At 41.3% G+C, this 21,718-nt stretch overlaps 6 non-coding genes across 6 annotated transcripts; all 6 read right to left on the bottom strand.

Moving 5' to 3' along the window:
• Positions 1-4,995: 4,995 nt before the first annotated feature.
• Positions 4,996-5,077, bottom strand: TRNAS-CGA (transfer RNA serine (anticodon CGA)). The gene has a single exon. It is a non-coding gene; the product is annotated as a tRNA-Ser (tRNA).
• Positions 5,078-9,008: 3,931 nt separating this feature from the next.
• Positions 9,009-9,090, bottom strand: TRNAS-CGA (transfer RNA serine (anticodon CGA)). Its single transcript has one exon. It is a non-coding gene; the product is annotated as a tRNA-Ser (tRNA).
• Positions 9,091-13,031: 3,941 nt separating this feature from the next.
• Positions 13,032-13,113, bottom strand: TRNAS-CGA (transfer RNA serine (anticodon CGA)). The gene has a single exon. It is a non-coding gene; the product is annotated as a tRNA-Ser (tRNA).
• Positions 13,114-15,701: 2,588 nt separating this feature from the next.
• Positions 15,702-15,773, bottom strand: TRNAH-GUG (transfer RNA histidin (anticodon GUG)). The gene has a single exon. It is a non-coding gene; the product is annotated as a tRNA-His (tRNA).
• A 1,281-nt stretch (positions 15,774-17,054) lies between these two features.
• Positions 17,055-17,136, bottom strand: TRNAS-CGA (transfer RNA serine (anticodon CGA)). Its single transcript has one exon. It is a non-coding gene; the product is annotated as a tRNA-Ser (tRNA).
• Positions 17,137-21,077: 3,941 nt separating this feature from the next.
• Positions 21,078-21,159, bottom strand: TRNAS-CGA (transfer RNA serine (anticodon CGA)). Its single transcript has one exon. It is a non-coding gene; the product is annotated as a tRNA-Ser (tRNA).
• Between the last annotated feature and the right edge of the window lie 559 nt (positions 21,160-21,718).

Here is a 21,718-nt window from a genome sequence, read left to right as displayed (position 1 = left end):
TACCGTTTCTTCCCCTGAGGGAAACAGTTGAGAAAATATGGTGGCATCAACCAGGGTGTAAGGGGAACATGAATCAGCAAAGACCGTTAGGGTTTTGTTATCCAGGGTAATGTTGCAAGATGGGAATTTATCGGTATTGTTTTTGTCTTTAAGTTGAAAAATTAACTTGGGATCAGGAAATAATTGTGGCTCAATCTCCAACACCGCTTTAGAGCGCTGATCATGACATACCCTGGACAAATGTCCTTTTTTCCCTGCTTGGCAAATCGGGTTATTGGCTAAGTGTGTAGGGCTCCCACATCCATAACACTTGAATTTATTTCCCTGAAGTGGGGTGTTAGCTATCTTACTTTTGTGATCTTTGCTTATGGCATTGACCTCCATGGTTTTGCCCCCTTCACCTTTCATTTCAACCATACAATCTGCCGTGTGCTCAATCCCTACCGCTATATCTATGGCTTCCTTGAGGTTAGGATTGGCCACAAGCAGCCTCTCCTGAATCTTATGATTGTTGGTGCACCTGACCAACTGGTCTCTAATCAGGGAATCCTGAAGGGACTCAAACTCACATGTGTTCGCTAGACCCTTTAAGGCTGCAATAAATGGTTTAACCTTCTCATTTTTTCCCTGTGTTCTTGAGAAGAATTTATGTCTCTCTAACACTACGTTTATCCTTTTACTGAAATGCTTTTCTAGTTTGTTTACTGCCACAATATACACATTTTCATCGTCATCACTATCACTTCCCCCTTCTGCATTAGTCGAAATGTCATCATAGACCTTGCGTCCCTCCACGCCCAAATTGTGTAGCAGGGTGTGTAACTTGCGTAAATGGGAAAACTTCTCCCCTCCAATAGCAATAAGATAGGACTCCAGTAACCCAAACCATTGTTTCCAAGGCAGAATAGGTTCTCCTGCCTCGTTAAGGAAAGGTGGGGGCTGCGACATATTAGCAGCTGCCATAATTTACAATAACTATGAGGGAGGAGGTAAAATACAGCAAAACAAAACAATGAACAACGTTGGAAAATGAAGAGGAGAAAACCCAATATACTCAAAATTGTTTTACACCCCACCCCATACAAAAGTCAATGTACATTTCAATATATGATGGAGCAGTACAGAAAATTAGCACAGGTACCAGTTTGGACAGTCATCAAAAATACAATTGAATAACCAACATACACTACAATACTCTGGCGAACACACCACACAGGAGGATCAACAGAACGTGTGACTGAGAATGTTAGCAAAGGAAAACTGAGCTGGTCAGCGTGAGCAGACAAGTGCGACCACAGTGATGATAACTGTGCCCATCAGTGACAAAAACTATGTGCAGCTGTGCCTGTCAGCGTGAAATGACAGGCAGAAGATTCCACAAGCTGTGCCCATCAGCGAAAACGAAGAAAACACATTACAAAGAAGGATTTACACAGCTATATCCTGGATATGTGGAGAATTTCGCTGGAGCCCTTAAGATGAAGAAATTGTTGTATTTTCCCCACAACCGGATCGTTAAGAAGAGCCACGCTGCCACCTGGTGGATGAAGTCAGAAACGCACCCCCATTCACCTCAGCAGAGGAGTGTCAATTATGACGGATCAGTTGCGAGCGCGCGAGAAGGAATGCTCGGCTGCCGTCAGGAATCCTGTCAGAAATGCCTCACTTGAAGAAAACAACACAGAGGCTGCCGCACACGGCTATAACAAAGGCGAAGAAACAGAAGCTATGTTGACGGTGCTTCAAACCACAGCCAATACAGCGTTGCTGAGGTCCAAGCAGTACTGAAAGCCAACCCCGTAGCACCCTCAGGCAGGCGCTGTGGTAACCGGTGCGGTAGCGCTGGATGGCCAAAAGCAGGGAATTGACTCCAAATGAGGCGAATTGCAACAAAGGCGGCTGAAACGCTCCTTAGGTCCGCAGAAGCAGGGAGAAACCCGACTAATCACACAGTCGAAATCATACCCTTCACAGACGGAGCCACGGCAGGACAGGAAAGGCAGCGCTAAGAGGCCAACACACAGAGCAAGTGTCACAAGGTCACGAAGGCGAAGCTAAAGTGGCAAACTCCCTCCTTCTCTCAGCCACATGCAGGCAGAAGCACACTTGCGAAATTGAAGGGATAAAACACCTCTTTAATCAGCACAGTAACAGTCTTACTTTGAAGAATTTGGAAACAGCGGAGCCTCCCAGGTACTCACGACCGCCGACACAGGAGAGCTGGAATTGAAGAATTGGGGGTGATGGTGAGCCGTCCCCACACAGCAAGACGTCGCCAGTGTTATAAAGATGACCAGAAGGCAGGTAAGTAAGAACTCTTCTTTAATGGTCATACACCACCACAGGATCCAGCCTAGTCAGAGGAAGGGTGCAATGGAATGTTGGTGACAGGGAGAGGGAAGAACCAAGGGAGGAGGAAGGAGGGGGGAGAAAGGAACGTACCAAGTAGGCGAATACAACAAGTACGTTCTCGTTACTTTTGTAATCCAGTGCTGGGCTCCTAGGCTCAGTACTGGGACATCTATCTAAAACAGGTAAACAATTACGTTTTCACAGTTGGTACGATTTTTAAAGAATATTTGGAAGTTTCAAAAATCGACACTTAGAAAATTTTCAGCAAAAAGCAGGCAATGATATCCCATGGAAGGAAATTCGAGTTACTGGTAAGTACGGTTAAAATTACTTTTCAGGGTCAGTACTGAGCTCCAAGATGCAGCACTGAGGTCTCTCCTGATAACAGGTGAGTAAATCAGAATTCGTTGTTCGGCTGATTTTAGATGAATATTTTAAAGTTCCAAAACTCCACACCACTTAGAAGAATTTCCAAGTGAAACAACGAAATTTTAGCCTATGGAAGAAAAGTGAGTTATCGGCTTTTAGGTAAGTACTCGACTGGCAGAGTTATGGTTCTGGGCATAGACTCAGGGGTCTCCCAGGGGAGTCGCAGCCTACTTGCCAAGCCTTAAACTCCCCTTTTATTACATATAATTTACACCTAAGGTAGGCCCTAGGTAGTCCTAGGTGCATGGTGCTATGTAAGTAAAAAATAAGATATGTACTTTGGTGGTTCGCGTGTCCTGTAAGTACCAAACAGTCTATTTCATTTTTCACTACTGTGAGGTCTACCCCTCTCATAGGTTAGCTCTGTGTATTCCCCTATACTTTTTATTTGGTAATTCCATATCGGAGAGGAGTAGCTTTATTTATTTATTGAAAATCCTACTTACTGGTGAGGTTGGATTTAACTTTACTATTTTAGAAATGCCACTTTTAGAGAGTGAACATTTCTCTGCACTTAGTGCTCTATTTGCCTGAAACCTGGCCCCAATACACGTCTGGATTGGGCTGGGTGACAGCAAAATTTGTACCTTCCCTCTAGAGAGCCACAACACAGGTCACTCAACTGCACCTGGGGGGTGAGCTCCGCTCCCCCTCCACCCCCAATAGGTTCAAGAACGATAATTTATGTAAGTAAATACATTATAGCTACAGCTTATAATCATGCGAGTTTAAATCATTTGTTGTTAGATGGTTTAAATATTTGAAAGGATCTGTTTTTAATAGACATTTTACAAAAACCACTGGCACATTTGCTAATTCTGTAAAAATAACACCCAACTGCCGTGACATTGCCAACCACAATGCCGTGACTTGGATTCAAACCGAGGTTGCTGCGACCACAACGCAGAGTACTATCCACTATACGATCACGGCGAGCTACTTGGGCTCAACGACATACAGTGACATGGAGAATTTATAATTCGGAACACTCAGGGCTATTCCTGTGATAGGCTGGATGTATTCATTGCTTCCTCATTCCTCATTCAGAGGCTGCGTCTCCTCAGTGGTTGATAGGCTGAAACCGTTTCCTGGCCGCCTGCTTGTGAAATGCCAGGAGTCAAAGATCACACATTACACTTGCGGACCTGTGATGGGACACCAATGCAGAGAAACCCACCTGGCACAGACCTTCTATTCTGTCTATTAGACCTGCATCTTCCCTGCACCTTTCAAGCCATTTGTATGTGAAGCAAGAAAGAGTTAGAGAGTGATCCATCTACACTTTTATAGGGAGGATGTCGCCGTGAGCTCCTCCCAGCTAATCACACGAACAGCAGAAAAGCAAGATAAATACACAGTTGAGGGGTGGGCTGCATGGTTATGTTTTTGAGTAAATATTGAAACTGACCTCAGTGGCTCATTAGCAGAGCTGCGGCTAATGACTGGTGCCAAATCATGATGAAGCAAGCACCATGGCTCGTAGGGGACCCACAACACGCTTTTCTTAGCTCACTGAATTAAAGTATAAACTTCCGCCGTGTGTGAGTGGTAAAGGCTTGTTAATATGGTTCCTTTTCCAATTCAAGTCTGACAACAAGAGGCAGGAACCACGTGGCTTCGGAAGCTCAGGAAAGTAGCCACCAACCACAGAGAAAGAGAGAACTGGCAGTATGAGAGGTGGAGAAAACAGAAGCGGGAGCAAGGAGCTCAAATGAGATTGATGGCGTTTAAATAGAGCGCGTAAAGGAACAGTTACACAGCTAAGAAATGGGAAAGACAGACTAGGGAAAAAAACACAGAAAGAGCCTGTAGATGAAATTCTCTTCCTGGGACAGCAGGTTAAGAGAAATTACACATGGGGAGGTTAAGCATGTAACACGGGGGAGAATAAAAAAGAAAATGCAGTTTTATGAAGTGTGTTTGCCAATCCAGCCAGCACTTTTGTTCTATTTCTCTCTATGCGTCTTTTATTGGTAAAGTAATTTTCAAGTGCATGTGCAGGTATGAATGAGAGAGCAACGGTATAATAATTTGAAGCGTTTACACCAGTGCTAAAGTAGGAATGAGGTGTAGCAAAGACATGAAAGAGGTAGCAATAACAAATATGTGGAGAGGCAATAGTGACACAAAAATAAGCCACCTATTTATAAAACTGAAATGGAAGAAATACTAAAGGTTAACTTCTGAAATTGTAGCCGATAATAAAAAGATTCTCGTTGTTGGCAGGATTTGAACCTGCGCGGGGATACCCCAATGGATTTCGAGTCCTTCGCCTTAACCACTCGGCCACAACAACTTGCTGTAAGCTGCTTACAAATATTTTGTTTGAAAGTTTTCCCACATCAAAGTACTGATATTCTGCAATGCGCTTTTTAAAAACAATGTTTTTTTCATCATGCACGTTCTGTCCTAAAAACAAAAATTGCATGAGTATATCTCTGGATCTGTAAAAGGATACGCTTGCATTCAAACTCTCTTGTGGCACTCAAGTTTTTTGGACCCTGTTGCACTCTGTTTTTGCGCTGCTTTTAGTCTACGACCCATATTACAGAAGTCAACCATCTCTGAGTATTTGGGACTCCTTTGTAAGTGCCTTATCTTTAATCCTTGAAAAGCTCTATAATAAAGGGGTCTGTCAAAGATTGCTTGAATGGAAGATAAAAGAAGGCCCACTTGTCTCACCAAATGCAGTAGAGAAACCTGATGTTTTACTCATGTTATCCTTAGTTCAGTTTTTGTTAGACCTGGCATCCTTAAGGTGGCCTACCAGCAACCTTTTTGCTTTTCACCTCACGTTTTGCTGTATCTTTATGTTGGCCTTAGCACTCTAATCACTTTATCACTACTGTGAGAAAGTGGCTCTGTATATACTGTTCCCAAATAGGTACAGTGTGCACAGAGTCCCCAGTCCCCAGAGGTTTGGCAGAGGCTAAAGTTTGATATAACCTTACTCTCTAAAGTGGTAGCTTGCCGAGCAGTAAGGCAGTATCAGAGTACAGTGTAAAACATTTGTTGTACACACTCAGTCAGCAAATGGTCTCACACACTCAAGAACTGAACTCTAGGCCATTGGTTTGCATACAAAAGATATTGTTGTTTTATTTTAGAACCAACAATAGGTATCAAAATATACTTTCTCAGAATGAGATGCTTTAGTTAAATACTTTGCAATAGGCAATTGACTTTTGCAGGTCATAGTTACAGTTTATTGCAATAGGCAACACAATTTGAATCACAATAATACATTGAGCTCAATGGGAATTTTAAGTTATATGCAATTAATTACTTTCAGGATTACTTTTCTAAATCCAGGACTGGATCCTAGATTCAGTCCTGGGACAGTTCTTGGAAACAAGTGAGTAAATTCGTTTTAGTTACTGTTGTGATTTTTAAGCAATATTTTGCTATTTTAAAAGTTGACACTTAGAAACTTTTGCTGATCAAATTACCAACGTTATCCTACATAAGGCAATTCACTTAGCAGGTAAGTGGGGTTATGGTTACTTTTTCTAGGTCAGTGTTGGATCCTAGATCCAGCACTACTGTACCACCTGTAAGCAGTTGAGAAACTGCGTTTAAGTTATACAGGCGATTTTTAAGGAATATTTACATGTTTGCAAAATCGACACTTAGAAGAAATTTCACAGAAAAACAGTCAATGGTTTCCTATGGAAGAAAATTCAAGTTACGGGTAAAGTACGTTCTCGTTACTTTTGTAATCCAGTGCTGGGCTCCTAGGCTCAGTACTGGGACATCTATCTAAAACAGGTAAACAATTACGTTTTCACAGTTGGTACGATTTTTAAAGAATATTTGTAAGTTTCAAAAATCGACACTTAGAAAATTTTCAGCGAAAAGCAGGCAATGATATCCCATGGAAGGAAATTCGAGTTACTTGTAAGTACGGTTAAAATTACTTTTCAGGGTCAGTACTGAGCTCCAAGATGCAGCACTGAGGTCTCTCCTGATAACAGGTGAGTAAATCAGAATTTGTTGTTCGGCTGATTTTAGATGAATATTTTAAAGTTCCAAAACTCCACACCACTTAGAAGAATTTCCAAGTGAAACAACGAAATTTTAGCCTATGGAAGAAAAGTGAGTTATCGGCTTTTAGGTAAGTACTCGACTGGCAGAGTTATGGTTCTGGGCATAGACTCAGGGGTCTCCCAGGGGAGTCGCAGCCTACTTGCCAAGCCTTAAACTCCCCTTTTATTACATATAATTTACACCTAAGGTAGGCCCTAGGTAGTCCTAGGTGCATGGTGCTATGTAAGTAAAAAATAAGATATGTACTTTGGTGGTTCGCGTGTCCTGTAAGTACCAAACAGTCTATTTCATTTTTCACTACTGTGAGGTCTACCCCTCTCATAGGTTAGCTCTGTGTATTCCCCTATACTTTTTATTTGGTAATTCCATATCGGAGAGGAGTAGCTTTATTTATTTATTGAAAATCCTACTTACTGGTGAGGTTGGATTTAACTTTACTATTTTAGAAATGCCACTTTTAGAGAGTGAACATTTCTCTGCACTTACTGCTCTATTTGCCTGAAACCTGGCCCCAATACACGTCTGGATTGGGCTGGGTGACAGCAAAATTTGTGCCTTCCCTCTAGAGAGCCACAACACAGGTCACTCAACTGCACCTGGGGGGTGAGCTCCGCTCCCCCTCCACCCCCAATAGGTTCAAGAACGATAATTTATGTAAGTAAATACATTATAGCTACAGCTTATAATCATGCGAGTTTAAATCATTTGTTGTTAGATGGTTTAAATATTTGAAAGGATCTGTTTTTAATAGACATTTTACAAAAACCACTGGCACATTTGCTAATTCTGTAAAAATAACACCCAACTGCCGTGACATTGCCAACCACAATGCTGTGACTCGGATTCAAACCGAGGTTGCTGCGGCCACAACGCAGAGTACTATCCACTATACGATCACGGCGAGCTACTTGGGCTCAACGACATACAGTGACATGGAGAATTTATAATTCGGAACACTCAGGGCTATTCCTGTGATAGGCTGGATGTATTCATTGCTTCCTCATTCCTCATTCAGAGGCTGCGTCTCCTCAGTGGTTGATAGGCTGAAACCGTTTCCTGGCCGCCTGCTTGTGAAATGCCACGAGTCAAAGATCACACATTACACTTGCGGACCTGTGATGGGACACCAATGCAGAGAAACCCAACTGGCACAGACCTTCTATTCTGTCTATTAGACCTGCATCTTCCCTGCACCTTTCAAGCCATTTGTATGTGAAGCAAGAAAGAGTTAGAGAGTGATCCATCTACACTTTAATAGGGAGGATGTCGCCGTGAGCTCCTCCCAGCTAATCACACGAACAGCAGAAAAGCAAGATAAATACACAGTTGAGGGGTGGGCTGCATGGTTATGTTTTTGAGTAAATATTGAAACTGACCTCAGTGGCTCATTAGCAGAGCTGCGGCTAATGACTGGTGCCAAATCATGATGAAGCAAGCACCATGGCTCGTAGGGGACCCACAACACGCTTTTCTTAGCTCACTGAATTAAAGTATAAACTTCCGCCGTGTGTGAGTGGTAAAGGCTTGTTAATATGGTTCCTTTTCCAATTCAAGTCTGACAACAAGAGGCAGGAACCACGTGGCTTCGGAAGCTCAGGAAAGTAGCCACCAACCACAGAGAAAGAGAGAACTGGCAGTATGAGAGGTGGAGAAAACAGAAGCGGGAGCAAGGAGCTCAAATGAGATTGATGGCGTTTAAATAGAGCGCGTAAAGGAACAGTTACACAGCTAAGAAATGGGAAAGACAGACTAGGGAAAAAAACACAGAAAGAGCCAGTAGATGAAATTCTCGTCCTGGGACAGCAGGTTAAGAGAAATTACACATGGGGAGGTTAAGCATGTAACACGGGGGAGAATAAAAAAGAAAATGCAGTTTTATGAAGTGTGTTTGCCAATCCAGCCAGCACTTTTGTTCTATTTCTCTCTTTGCGTCTTTTATTGGTAAAGTAACTTTCAAGTGCATGCGCAGGTATGAATGAGAGAGCAACGGTATAATAATTTGAAGCGTTTACACCAGTGCTAAAGTAGGAATGAGGTGTAGCAAAGACATGAAAGAGGTAGCGATAACAAATATGTGGAGAGGCAATAGTGACACAAAAATAAGCCACCTATTTATAAAACTGAAATAGAAGAAATACTAAAGGTTAACTTCTGAAATTGTAGCCGATTAAAAAGATTCTCGTTGTTGGCAGGATTCGAACCTGCACGGGGATACCCCAATGGATTTCGAGTCCATCGCCTTAACCACTCGGCCACAACAACTTGCTGTAAGCTGCCTACAAATATTTTGTTTGAAAGTTTTGAAGTTTTCCCACATCAAAGTACTGATATTCTGCAATGCGCTTTTTAAAAACAATGTTTTTTTCATCATGCACGTTCTGTCCTAAAAACAAAAATTGCATGAGTACATCTCTGGATCTGTAAAAGGATACGCTTGCATTCAAACTCCCTTGTGGCACTCAAGTTTTTTGGACCCTGTTGCACTCTGTTTTTGCGCTGCTTTTAGTCTACGACCCATATTACAGAAGTCAACCATCTCTGAGTATTTGGGACTCCTTTGTAAGTGCCTTATCTTTAATCCTTGAAAAGCTCTATAATAAAGGGGTCTGTCAAAGATTGCTTGAATGGAAGATAAAAGAAGGCCCACTTGTCTCACCAAATGCAGTAGAGAAACCTGATGTTTTACTCATGTTATCCTTAGTTCAGTTTTTGGTAGACCTGGCATCCTTAAGGTGGCCTACCAGCAACCTTTTTGCTTTTCACCTCACGTTTTGCTGTATCTTTATGTTGGCCTTAGGACTCTAATCACTTTATCACTACTGTGAGAAAGTGGCTCTGTATATACTGTTCCCAAATAGGTACAGTGTGCACAGAGTCCCCAGTCCCCAGAGGTTTGGCAGAGGCTAAAGTTAGATATAACCTTACTCTCTAAAGTGGTAGCTTGCCGAGCAGTAAGGCAGTATCAGAGTACAGTGTAAAACATTTGTTGTACACACTCAGTCAGCAAATGGTCTCACACACTCAAGAACTGAACTCTAGGCCATTGGTTTGCATACAAAAGATATTGTTGTTTTATTTTAGAACCAACAATAGGTATCAAAATATACTTTCTCAGAATGAGATGCTTTAGTTAAATACTTTGCAATAGGCAATTTACTTTTGCAGGTCATAGTTACAGTTTATTGCAATAGGCAACACAATTTGAATCACAATAATACATTGAGCTCAATGGGAATTTTAAGTTATATGCAATTAATTACTTTCAGGATTACTTTTCTAAATCCAGGACTGGATCCTAGATTCAGTCCTGGGACAGTTCTTGGAAACAAGTGAGTAAATTCGTTTTAGTTACTGTTGTGATTTTTAAGCAATATTTTGCTATTTTACAAGTTGACACTTCGAAACTTTTGCTGATCAAATTACCAATGTTATCCTATGGAAGGAAATTCACTTAGCAGGTAAGTGGGGTTATGGTTACTTTTTCTAGGTCAGTGTTGGATCCTAGATCCAGCACTACTGTACCACCTGTAAGCAGTTGAGAAACTGCGTTTAAGTTATACAGGCGATTTTTAAGGAATATTTACATGTTTGCAAAATCGACACTTAGAAGAAATTTCACAGAAAAACAGTCAATGGTTTCCTATGGAAGAAAATTCAAGTTACGGGTAAAGTACATTCTCGTTACTTTTGTAATCCAGTGCTGGGCTCCTAGGCTCAGTACTGGGACATCTATCTAAAACAGGTAAACAATTACGTTTTCACAGTTGGTACGATTTTTAAAGAATATTTGTAAGTTTCAAAAATCGACACTTAGAAAATTTTCAGCAAAAAGCAGGCAATGATATCCCATGGAAGGAAATTCGAGTTACTGGTAAGTACGGTTAAAATTACTTTTCAGGGTCAGTACTGAGCTCCAAGATGCAGCACTGAGGTCTCTCCTGATAACAGGTGAGTAAATCAGAATTCGTTGTTCGGCTGATTTTAGATGAATATTTTAAAGTTCCAAAACTCCACACCACTTAGAAGAATTTCCAAGTGAAACAACGAAATTTTAGCCTATGGAAGAAAAGTGAGTTATCGGCTTTTAGGTAAGTACTCGACTGGCAGAGTTATGGTTCTGGGCATAGACTCAGGGGTCTCCCAGGGGAGTCGCAGCCGACTTGCCAAGCCTTAAACTCCCCTTTTATTACATATAATTTACACCTAAGGTAGGCCCTAGGTAGTCCTAGGTGCATGATGCTATGTAAGTAAAAATTAAGATATGTACTTTGGTGGTTCGCGTGTCCTGTAAGTACCAAACAGTCTATTTCATTTTTCACTACTGTGAGGTCTACCCCTCTCATAGGTTAGCTCTGTGTATTCCCCTATACTTTTTATTTGGTAATTCCATATCGGAGAGGAGTAGCTTTATTTATTTATTGAAAATCCTACTTACTGGTGAGGTTTGATTTAACTTTACTATTTTAGAAATGCCACTTTTAGAGAGTGAACATTTCTCTGCACTTACTGCTCTATTTGCCTGAAACCTGGCCCCAATACACGTCTGGATTGGGCTGGGTGACAGCAAAATTTGTGCCTTCCCTCTAGAGAGCCACAACACAGGTCACTCAACTGCACCTGGGGGGTGAGCTCCGCTCCCCCTCCACCCCCAATAGGTTCAAGAACGATAATTTATGTAAGTAAATACAATATAGCTACAGCTTATAATCATGCGAGTTTAAATCATTTGTTGTTAGATGGTTTAAATATTTGAAAGGATCTGTTTTTAATAGACATTTTACAAAAACCACTGGCACATTTGCTAATTCTGTAAAAATAACACCCAACTGCCGTGACATTGCCAACCACAATGCTGTGACTCGGATTCAAACCGAGGTTGCTGCGGCCACAACGCAGAGTACTATCCACTATACGATCACGGCGAGCTACTTGGGCTCAATGACATACAGTGACATGGAGAATTTATAATTCGGAACACTCAGGGCTATTCCTGTGATAGGCTGGATGTATTCATTGCTTCCTCATTCCTCATTCAGAGGCTGCGTCTCCTCAGTGGTTGATAGGCTGGAACCGTTTCCTGGCCGCCTGCTTGTGAAATGCCAGGAGTCAAAGATCACACATTACACTTGCGGACCTGTGATGGGACACCAATGCAGAGAAACCCACCTGGCACAGACCTTCTATTCTGTCTATTAGACCTGCATCTTCCCTGCACCTTTCAAGCCATTTGTATGTGAAGCAAGAAAGAGTTAGAGAGTGATCCATCTACACTTTTATAGGGAGGATGTCGCCGTGAGCTCCTCCCAGCTAATCACACGAACAGCAGAAAAGCAAGATAAATACACAGTTGAGGGGTGGGCTGCATGGTTATGTTTTTGAGTAAATATTGAAACTGACCTCAGTGGCTCATTAGCAGAGCTGCGGCTAATGACTGGTGCCAAATCATGATGAAGCAAGCACCATGGCTCGTAGGGGACCCACAACACGCTTTTCTTAGCTCACTGAATTAAAGTATAAACTTCCGCCGTGTGTGAGTGGTAAAGGCTTGTTAATATGGTTCCTTTTCCAATTCAAGTCTGACAACAAGAGGCAGGAACCACGTGGCTTCGGAAGCTCAGGAAAGTAGCCACCAACCACAGAGAAAGAGAGAACTGGCAGTATGAGAGGTGGAGAAAACAGAAGCGGGAGCAAGGAGCTCAAATGAGATTGATGGCGTTTAAATAGAGCGCGTAAAGGAACAGTTACACAGCTAAGAAATGGGAAAGACAGACTAGGGAAAAAAACACAGAAAGAGCCAGTAGATGAAATTCTCTTCCTGGGACAGCAGGTTAAGAGAAATTACACATGGGGAGGTTAAGCATGTAACACGGGGGAGAATAAAAAAGAAAATGCAGTTTTATGAAGTGTGTTTGCCAATCCAGCCAGCACTTTTGTTCTATTTCTCTCTTTGCGTCTTTTATTGGTAAAGTAACTTTCAAGTGCATGCGCAGGTATGAATGAGAGAGCAACGGTATAATAATTTGAAGCGTTTACACCAGTGCTAAAGTAGGAATGAGGTGTAGCAAAGACATGAAAGAGGTAGCGATAACAAATATGTGGAGAGGCAATAGTGACACAAAAATAAGCCACCTATTTATAAAACTGAAATGGAAGAAATACTAAAGGTTAACTTCTGAAATTGTAGCCGATAATAAAAACATTCTCGTTGTTGGCAGGATTCGAACCTGCGCGGGGATACCCCAATGGATTTCGAGTCCATCGCCTTAACCACTCGGCCACAACAACTTGCTGTAAGCTGCCTACAAATATTTTGTTTGAAAGTTTTGAAGTTTTCCCACATCAAAGTACTGATATTCTGCAATGCGCTTTTTAAAAACAATGTTTTTTTCATCATGCACGTTCTGTCCTAAAAACAAAAATTGCATGAGTACATCTCTGGATCTGTAAAAGGATACGCTTGCATTCAAACTCCCTTGTGGCACTCAAGTTTTTTGGACCCTGTTGCACTCTGTTTTTGCGCTGCTTTTAGTCTACGACCCATATTACAGAAGTCAACCATCTCTGAGTATTTGGGACTCCTTTGTAAGTGCCTTATCTTTAATCCTTGAAAAGCTCTATAATAAAGGGGTCTGTCAAAGATTGCTTGAATGGAAGATAAAAGAAGGCCCACTTGTCTCACCAAATGCAGTAGAGAAACCTGATGTTTTACTCATGTTATCCTTAGTTCAGTTTTTGTTAGACCTGGCATCCTTAAGGTGGCCTACCAGCAACCTTTTTGCTTTTCACCTCACGTTTTGCTGTATCTTTATGTTGGCCTTAGCACTCTAATCACTTTATCACTACTGTGAGAAAGTGGCTCTGTATATACTGTTCCCAAATAGGTACAGTGTGCACAGAGTCCCCAGTCCCCAGAGGTTTGGCAGAGGCTAAAGTTAGATATAACCTTACTCTCTAAAGTGGTAGCTTGCCGAGCAGTAAGGCAGTATCAGAGTACAGTGTAAAACATTTGTTGTACACACTCAGTCAGCAAATGGTCTCACACACTCAAGAACTGAACTCTAGGCCATTGGTTTGCATACAAAAGATATTGTTGTTTTATTTTAGAACCAACAATAGGTATCAAAATATACTTTCTCAGAATGAGATGCTTTAGTTAAATACTTTGCAATAGGCAATTGACTTTTGCAGGTCATAGTTACAGTTTATTGCAATAGGCAACACAATTTGAATCACAATAATACATTGAGCTCAATGGGAATTTTAAGTTATATGCAATTAATTACTTTCAGGATTACTTTTCTAAATCCAGGACTGGATCCTAGATTCAGTCCTGGGACAGTTCTTGGAAACAAGTGAGTAAATTCGTTTTAGTTACTGTTGTGATTTTTAAGCAATATTTTGCTATTTTACAAGTTGACACTTAGAAACTTTTGCTGATCAAATTACCAATGTTATCCTATGGAAGGAAATTCACTTAGCAGGTAAGTGGGGTTATGGTTCCTTTTTCTAGGTCAGTGTTGGATCCTAGATCCAGCACTACTGTACCACCTGTAAGCAGGTGAGAAACTGCGTTTAAGTTATACAGGCGATTTTTAAGGAATATTTACATGTTTGCAAAATCGACACTTAGAAGAAATTTCACAGAAAAACAGTCAATGGTTTCCTATGGAAGAAAATTCAAGTTACGGGTAAAGTACATTCTCGTTACTTTTGTAATCCAGTGCTGGGCTCCTAGGCTCAGTACTGGGACATCTATCTAAAACAGGTAAACAATTACGTTTTCACAGTTGGTACGATTTTTAAAGAATATTTGTAAGTTTCAAAAATCGACACTTAGAAAATTTTCAGCAAAAAGCAGGCAATGATATCCCATGGAAGGAAATTCGAGTTACTGGTAAGTACGGTTAAAATTACTTTTCAGGGTCAGTACTGAGCTCCAAGATGCAGCACTGAGGTCTCTCCTGATAACAGTTGAGTAAATCAGAATTTGTTGTTCGGCTGATTTTAGATGAATATTTTAAAGTTCCAAAACTCCACACCACTTAGAAGAATTTCCAAGTGAAACCACTCAATGTTAGCCTATGGAAGAAAAGTGAGTTATCGGCTTTTAGGTAAGTACTCGACTGGCAGAGTTATGGTTCTGGGCATAGACTCAGGGGTCTCCCAGGGGAGTCCCAGCCTACTTGCCAAGCCTTAAACTCCCCTTTTATTACATATAATTTACACCTAAGGTAGGCCATAGGTAGTCCTAGGTGCATGATGCTATGTAAGTAAAAAATAAGATATGTACTTTGGTGGTTCGCGTGTCCTGTAAGTACCAAACAGTCTATTTCATTTTTCACTACTGTGAGGTCTACCCCTCTCATAGGTTAGCTCTGTGTATTCCCCTATACTTTTTATTTGGTAATTCCATATCGGAGAGGAGTAGCTTTATTTATTTATTGAAAATCCTACTTACTGGTGAGGTTGGATTTAACTTTACTATTTTAGAAATGCCACTTTTAGAGAGTGAACATTTCTCTGCACTTACTGCTCTATTTGCCTGAAACCTGGCCCCAATACACGTCTGGATTGGGCTGGGTGACAGCAAAATGTGTGCCTTCCCTCTAGAGAGCCACAACACAGGTCACTCAACTGCACCTGGGGGGTGAGCTCCGCTCCCCCTCCACCCCCAATAGGTTCAAGAACGATAATTTATGTAAGTAAATACATTATAGCTACAGCTTATAATCATGCGAGGTTAAATCATTTGTTGTTAGATGGTTTAAATATTTGAAAGGATCTGTTTTTAATAGACATTTTACAAAAACCACTGGTACATTTGCTAATTCTGTAAAATTAACACCCAACTGCCGTGACATTGCCAACCACAATGCCGTGACTCGGATTCGAACCGAGGTTGCTGCGGCCACAACACAGAGTACTAACCACTATACGATCACGGCGAGCTACTTGGGCTCAACGACATACAGTGACATGGAGAATTTATAATTCGGAACACTCAGGGCTGTTCCTGTGATAGGCTGGATGTATTCATTGCTTCCTCATTCCTCATTCAGAGGCTGCGTCTCCTCAGTGGTAAATAGGCTGAAACCGTTTCCTGGCCGCCTGCTTGTGAAATGCCAGGAGTCAAAGATCACACATTCCACTTACGGACCTGTGATGGGACACCAATGCAGAGAAACCCACCTGGCACAGACCTTCTATTCTGTCTATTAGACCTGCATCTTCCCTGCACCTTTCAAGCCATTTGTATGTGAAGCAAGAAAGAGTTAGAGAGTGATCCATCTACACTTTTATAGGGAGGATGTCGCCGTGAGCTCCTCCCAGCTAATCACACGAACAGCAGAAAAGCAAGATAAATACACAGTTGAGGGGTGGGCTGCATGGTTATATTTTTGAGTAAATATTGAAACTGACCTCAGTGGCTCATTAGCAGAGCTGCGGCTAATGACTGGTGCCAAATCATGATGAAGCAAGCACCATGGCTCGTAGGGGACCCACAACACGCTTTTCTTAGCTCACTGAATTAAAGTATAAACTTCCGCCGTGTGTGAGTGGTAAAGGCTTGTTAATATGGTTCCTTTTCCAATTCAAGTCTGACAACAAGAGGCAGGAACCACGTGGCTTCGGAAGCTCAGGAAAGTAGCCACCAACCACAGAGAAAGAGAGAACTGGCAGTATGAGAGGTGGAGAAAACAGAAGCGGGAGCAAGGAGCTCAAATGAGATTGATGGCGTTTAAATAGAGCGCGTAAAGGAACAGTTACACAGCTAAGAAATGGGAAAGACAGACTAGGGAAAAAAACACAGAAAGGGCCTGTAGATGAAATTCTCTTCCTGGGACAGCAGGTTAAGAGAAATTACACATGGGGAGGTTAAGCATGTGACACGGGGGAGAATAAAAAAGAAAATGCAGTTTTATGAAGTGTGTTTGCCAATCCACCCAGCACTTTTGTTCTATTTCTCTCTTTGCGTCTTTTATTGGTAAAGTAACTTTCAAGTGCATGCGCAGGTATGAATGAGAGAGCAACGGTATAATAATTTGAAGCGTTTACACCAGTGCTAAAGTAGGAATGAGGTGTAGCAAAGACATGAAAGAGGTAGCGATACCAAATATGTGGAGAGGCAATAGTGACACAAAAATAAGCCACCTAGTTATAAAACTGAAATGGAAGAAATACTAAAGGTTAACTTCTGAAATTGTAGCCGATAATAAAAAGATCCTCGTTGTTGGCAGGATTCGAACCTACGCGGGAATACCCCAATGGATTTCGAGTCCATTGCCTTAACCACTCGGCCACAACAACTTGCTGTAAGCTGCCTACAAATATTTTGTTTGAAAGTTTTGATGTTTTCCCACATCAAAGTACTGATATTCTGCAATACGCTTTTTAAAAACAATGTTTTTTTCATCATGCACGTTCTGTCCTAAAAACAAAAATTGCATGAGTATATCTCTGGATCTGTAAAAGGATACGCTTGCATTCAAACTCTCTTGTGGCACTCAAGTTTTTTGGACCCTGTTGCACTCTGTTTTTGCGCTGCTTTTAGTCTACGACCCATATTACAGAAGTCAACCATCTCTGAGTATTTGGGACTCCTTTGTAAGTGCCTTATCTTTAATCCTTGAAAAGCTCTATAATAAAGGGGTCTGTCAAAGATTGCTTGAATGGAAGATAAAAGAAGGCCCGCTTGTCTCACCAAATGCAGTAGAGAAACCTGATGTTTTACTCATGTTATCCTTAGTTCAGTTTTTGTTAGACCTGGCATCCTTAAGGTGGCCTACCAGCAACCTTTTTGCTTTTCACCTCAAGTTTTGCTGTATCTTTATGTTGGCCTTAGGACTCTAATCACTTTATCACTACTGTGAGAAAGTGGCACTGTATATACTGTTCCCAAATAGGTACAGTGTGCACAGAGTCCCCAGTCCCCAGAGGTTTGGCAGAGGCTAAAGTTAGATATAACCTTACTCTCTAAAGTGGTAGCTTGCCGAGCAGTAAGGCAGTATCAGAGTACAGTGTAAAACATTTGTTGTACACACTCAGTCAGCAAATGGTCTCACACACTCAAGAACTGAACTCTAGGCCATTGGTTTGCATACAAAATATATTGTTGTTTTATTTTAGAACCAACAATAGGTATCAAAATATACTTTCTCAGAATGAGATGCTTTAGTTAAATACTTTGCAATAGGCAATTGACTTTTGCAGGTCATAGTTACAGTTTATTGCAATAGGCAACACAATTTGAATCACAATAATACATTGAGCTCAATGGGAATTTTAAGTTATATGCAATTAATTACTTTCAGGATTACTTTTCTAAATCCAGGACTGGATCCTAGATTCAGTCCTGGGACAGTTCTTGGAAACAAGTGAGTAAATTCGTTTTAGTTACTGTTGTGATTTTTAAGCAATATTTTGCTATTTTAAAAGTTGACACTTAGAAACTTTTGCTGATCAAATTACCAATGTTATCCTATGGAAGGAAATTCACTTAGCAGGTAAGTGGGGTTATGGTTCCTTTTTCTAGGTCAGTGTTGGATCCTAGATCCAGCACTACTGTACCACCTGTAAGCAGGTGAGAAACTGCGTTTAAGTTATACAGGCGATTTTTAAGGAATATTTACATGTTTGCAAAATCGACACTTAGAAGAAATTTCACAGAAAAACAGTCAATGGTTTCCTATGGAAGAAAATTCAAGTTACGGGTAAAGTACATTCTCGTTACTTTTGTAATCCAGTGCTGGGCTCCTAGGCTCAGTACTGGGACATCTATCTAAAACAGGTAAACAATTACGTTTTCACAGTTGGTACGATTTTTAAAGAATATTTGTAAGTTTCAAAAATCGACACTTAGAAAATTTTCAGCAAAAAGCAGGCAATGATATCCCATGGAAGGAAATTCGAGTTACTGGTAAGTACGGTTAAAATTACTTTTCAGGGTCAGTACTGAGCTCCAAGATGCAGCACTGAGGTCTCTCCTGATAACAGTTGAGTAAATCAGAATTCGTTGTTCGGCTGATTTTAGATGAATATTTTAAAGTTCCAAAACTCCACACCACTTAGAAGAATTTCCAAGTGAAACCACTCAATGTTAGCCTATGGAAGAAAAGTGAGTTATCGGCTTTTAGGTAAGTACTCGACTGGCAGAGTTATGGTTCTGGGCATAGACTCAGGGGTCTCCCAGGGGAGTCCCAGCCTACTTGCCAAGCCTTAAACTCCCCTTTTATTACATATAATTTACACCTAAGGTAGGCCCTAGGTAGTCCTAGGTGCATGATGCTATGTAAGTAAAAAATAAGATATGTACTTTGGTGGTTCGCGTGTCCTGTAAGTACCAAACAGTCTATTTCATTTTTCACTACTGTGAGGTCTACCCCTCTCATAGGTTAGCTCTGTGTATTCCCCTATACTTTTTATTTGTTAATTCCATATCGGAGAGGAGTAGCTTTATTTATTTATTGAAAATCCTACTTACTGGTGAGGTTGGATTTAACTTTACTATTTTAGAAATGTCACTTTTAGAGAGTGAACATTTCTCTGCACTTACTGCTCTATTTGCCTGAAACCTGGCCCCAATACACGTCTGGATTGGGCTGGGTGACAGCAAAATTTGTGCCTTCCCTCTAGAGAGCCACAACACAGGTCACTCAACTGCACCTGGGGGGTGAGCTCCGCTCCCCCTCCACCCCCAATAGGTTCAAGAACGATAATTTATGTAAGTAAATACATTATAGCTACAGCTTATAATCATGCGAGTTTAAATCATTTGTTGTTAGATGGTTTAAATATTTGAAAGGATCTGTTTTTAATAGACATTTTACAAAAACCACTGGCACATTTGCTAATTCTGTAAAATTAACACCCAACTGCCGTGACATTGCCAACCACAATGCCGTGACTCGGATTCAAACCGAGGTTGCTGCGGCCACAACGCAGAGTACTAACCACTATACGATCACGGCGAGCTACTTGGGCTCAACGACATACAGTGACATGGAGAATTTATAATTCGGAACACTCAGGGCTGTTCCTGTGATAGGCTGGATGTATTCATTGCTTCCTCATTCCTCATTCAGAGGCTGCGTCTCCTCAGTGGTTGATAGGCTGAAACCGTTTCCTGGCCGCCTGCTTGTGAAATGCCAGGAGTCAAAGTTCACATATTACACTTGCGGACCTGTGATGGGACACCAATGCAGAGAAACCCACCTGGCACAGACCTTCTATTCTGTCTATTAGACCTGCATCTTCCCTGCACCTTTCAAGCCTTTTGTATGTGAAGCAAGAAAGAGTTAGAGAGTGATCCATCTACACTTTTATAGGGAGGATGTCGCCGTGAGCTCCTCCCAGCTAATCACACGAACAGCAGAAAAGCAAGATAAATACACAGTTGAGGGGTGGGCTGCATGGTTATATTTTTGAGTAAATATTGAAACTGACCTCAGTGGCTCATTAGCAGAGCTGCGGCTAATGACTGGTGCCAAATCATGATGAAGCAAGCACCATGGCTCGTAGGGGACCCACAACACGCTTTTCTTAGCTCACTGAATTAAAGTATAAACTTCTGCCGTGTGTGAGTGGTAAAGGCTTGTTAATATGGTTCCTTTTCCAATTCAAGTCTGACAACAAGAGGCAGGAACCACGTGGCTTCGGAAGCTCAGGAAAGTAGCCACCAACCACAGAGAAAGAGAGAACTGGCAGTATGAGAGGTGGAGAAAACAGAAGCGGGAGCAAGGAGCCCAAATGAGATTGATGGCGTTTAAATAGAGCGCGTAAAGGAACAGTTACACAGCTAAGAAATGGGAAAGACAGACTAGGGAAAAAAACACAGAAAGGGCCTGTAGATGAAATTCTCTTCCTGGGACAGCAGGTTAAGAGAAATTACACATGGGGAGGTTAAGCATGTGACACGGGGGAGAATAAAAAAGAAAATGCAGTTTTATGAAGTGTGTTTGCCAATCCAGCCAGCACTTTTGTTCTATTTCTCTCTTTGCGTCTTTTATTGGTAAAGTAACTTTCAAGTGCATGCGCAGGTATGAATGAGAGAGCAACGGTATAATAATTTGAAGCGTTTACACCAGTGCTAAAGTAGGAATGAGGTGTAGCAAAGACATGAAAGAGGTAGCGATAACAAATATGTGGAGAGGCAATAGTGACACAAAAATAAGCCACCTAGTTATAAAACTGAAATGGAAGAAATACTAAAGGTTAACTTATGAAATTGTAGCCGATAATAAAAAGATCCTCGTTGTTGGCAGGATTCGAACCTCCGCGGGAATACCCCAATGGATTTCGAGTCCATTGCCTTAACCACTCGGCCACAACAACTTGCTGTAAGCTGCCTACAAATATTTTGTTTGAAAGTTTTGATGTTTTCCCACATCAAAGTACTGATATTCTGCAATGCGCTTTTTAAAAACAATGTTTTTTTCATCATGCACGTTCTGTCCTAAAAACAAAAATTGCATGAGTATATCTCTGGATCTGTAAAAGGATACGCTTGCATTCAAACTCTCTTGTGGCACTCAAGTTTTTTGGACCCTGTTGCACTCTGTTTTTGCGCTGCTTTTAGTCTACGACCCATATTACAGAAGTCAACCATCTCTGAGTATTTGGGACTCCTTTGTAAGTGCCTTATCTTTAATCCTTGAAAAGCTCTATAATAAAGGGGTCTGTCAAAGATTGCTTGAATGGAAGATAAAAGAAGGCCCACTTGTCTCACCAAATGCAGTAGAGAAACCTGATGTTTTACTCATGTTATCCTTAGTTCAGTTTTTGTTAGACCTGGCATCCTTAAGGTGGCCTACCAGCAACCTTTTTGCTTTTCACCTCAAGTTTTGCTGTATCTTTATGTTGGCCTTAGGACTCTAATCACTTTATCACTACT

Source organism: Triturus cristatus, chromosome 12 (assembly GCF_964204655.1).
Source record: "Triturus cristatus chromosome 12, aTriCri1.1, whole genome shotgun sequence".
Classification (NCBI taxonomy): domain Eukaryota; kingdom Metazoa; phylum Chordata; class Amphibia; order Caudata; family Salamandridae; genus Triturus; species Triturus cristatus.
Note: the sequence above shows the minus strand (reverse complement) of the source record. Positions and strands in the feature narration are given on the sequence as shown.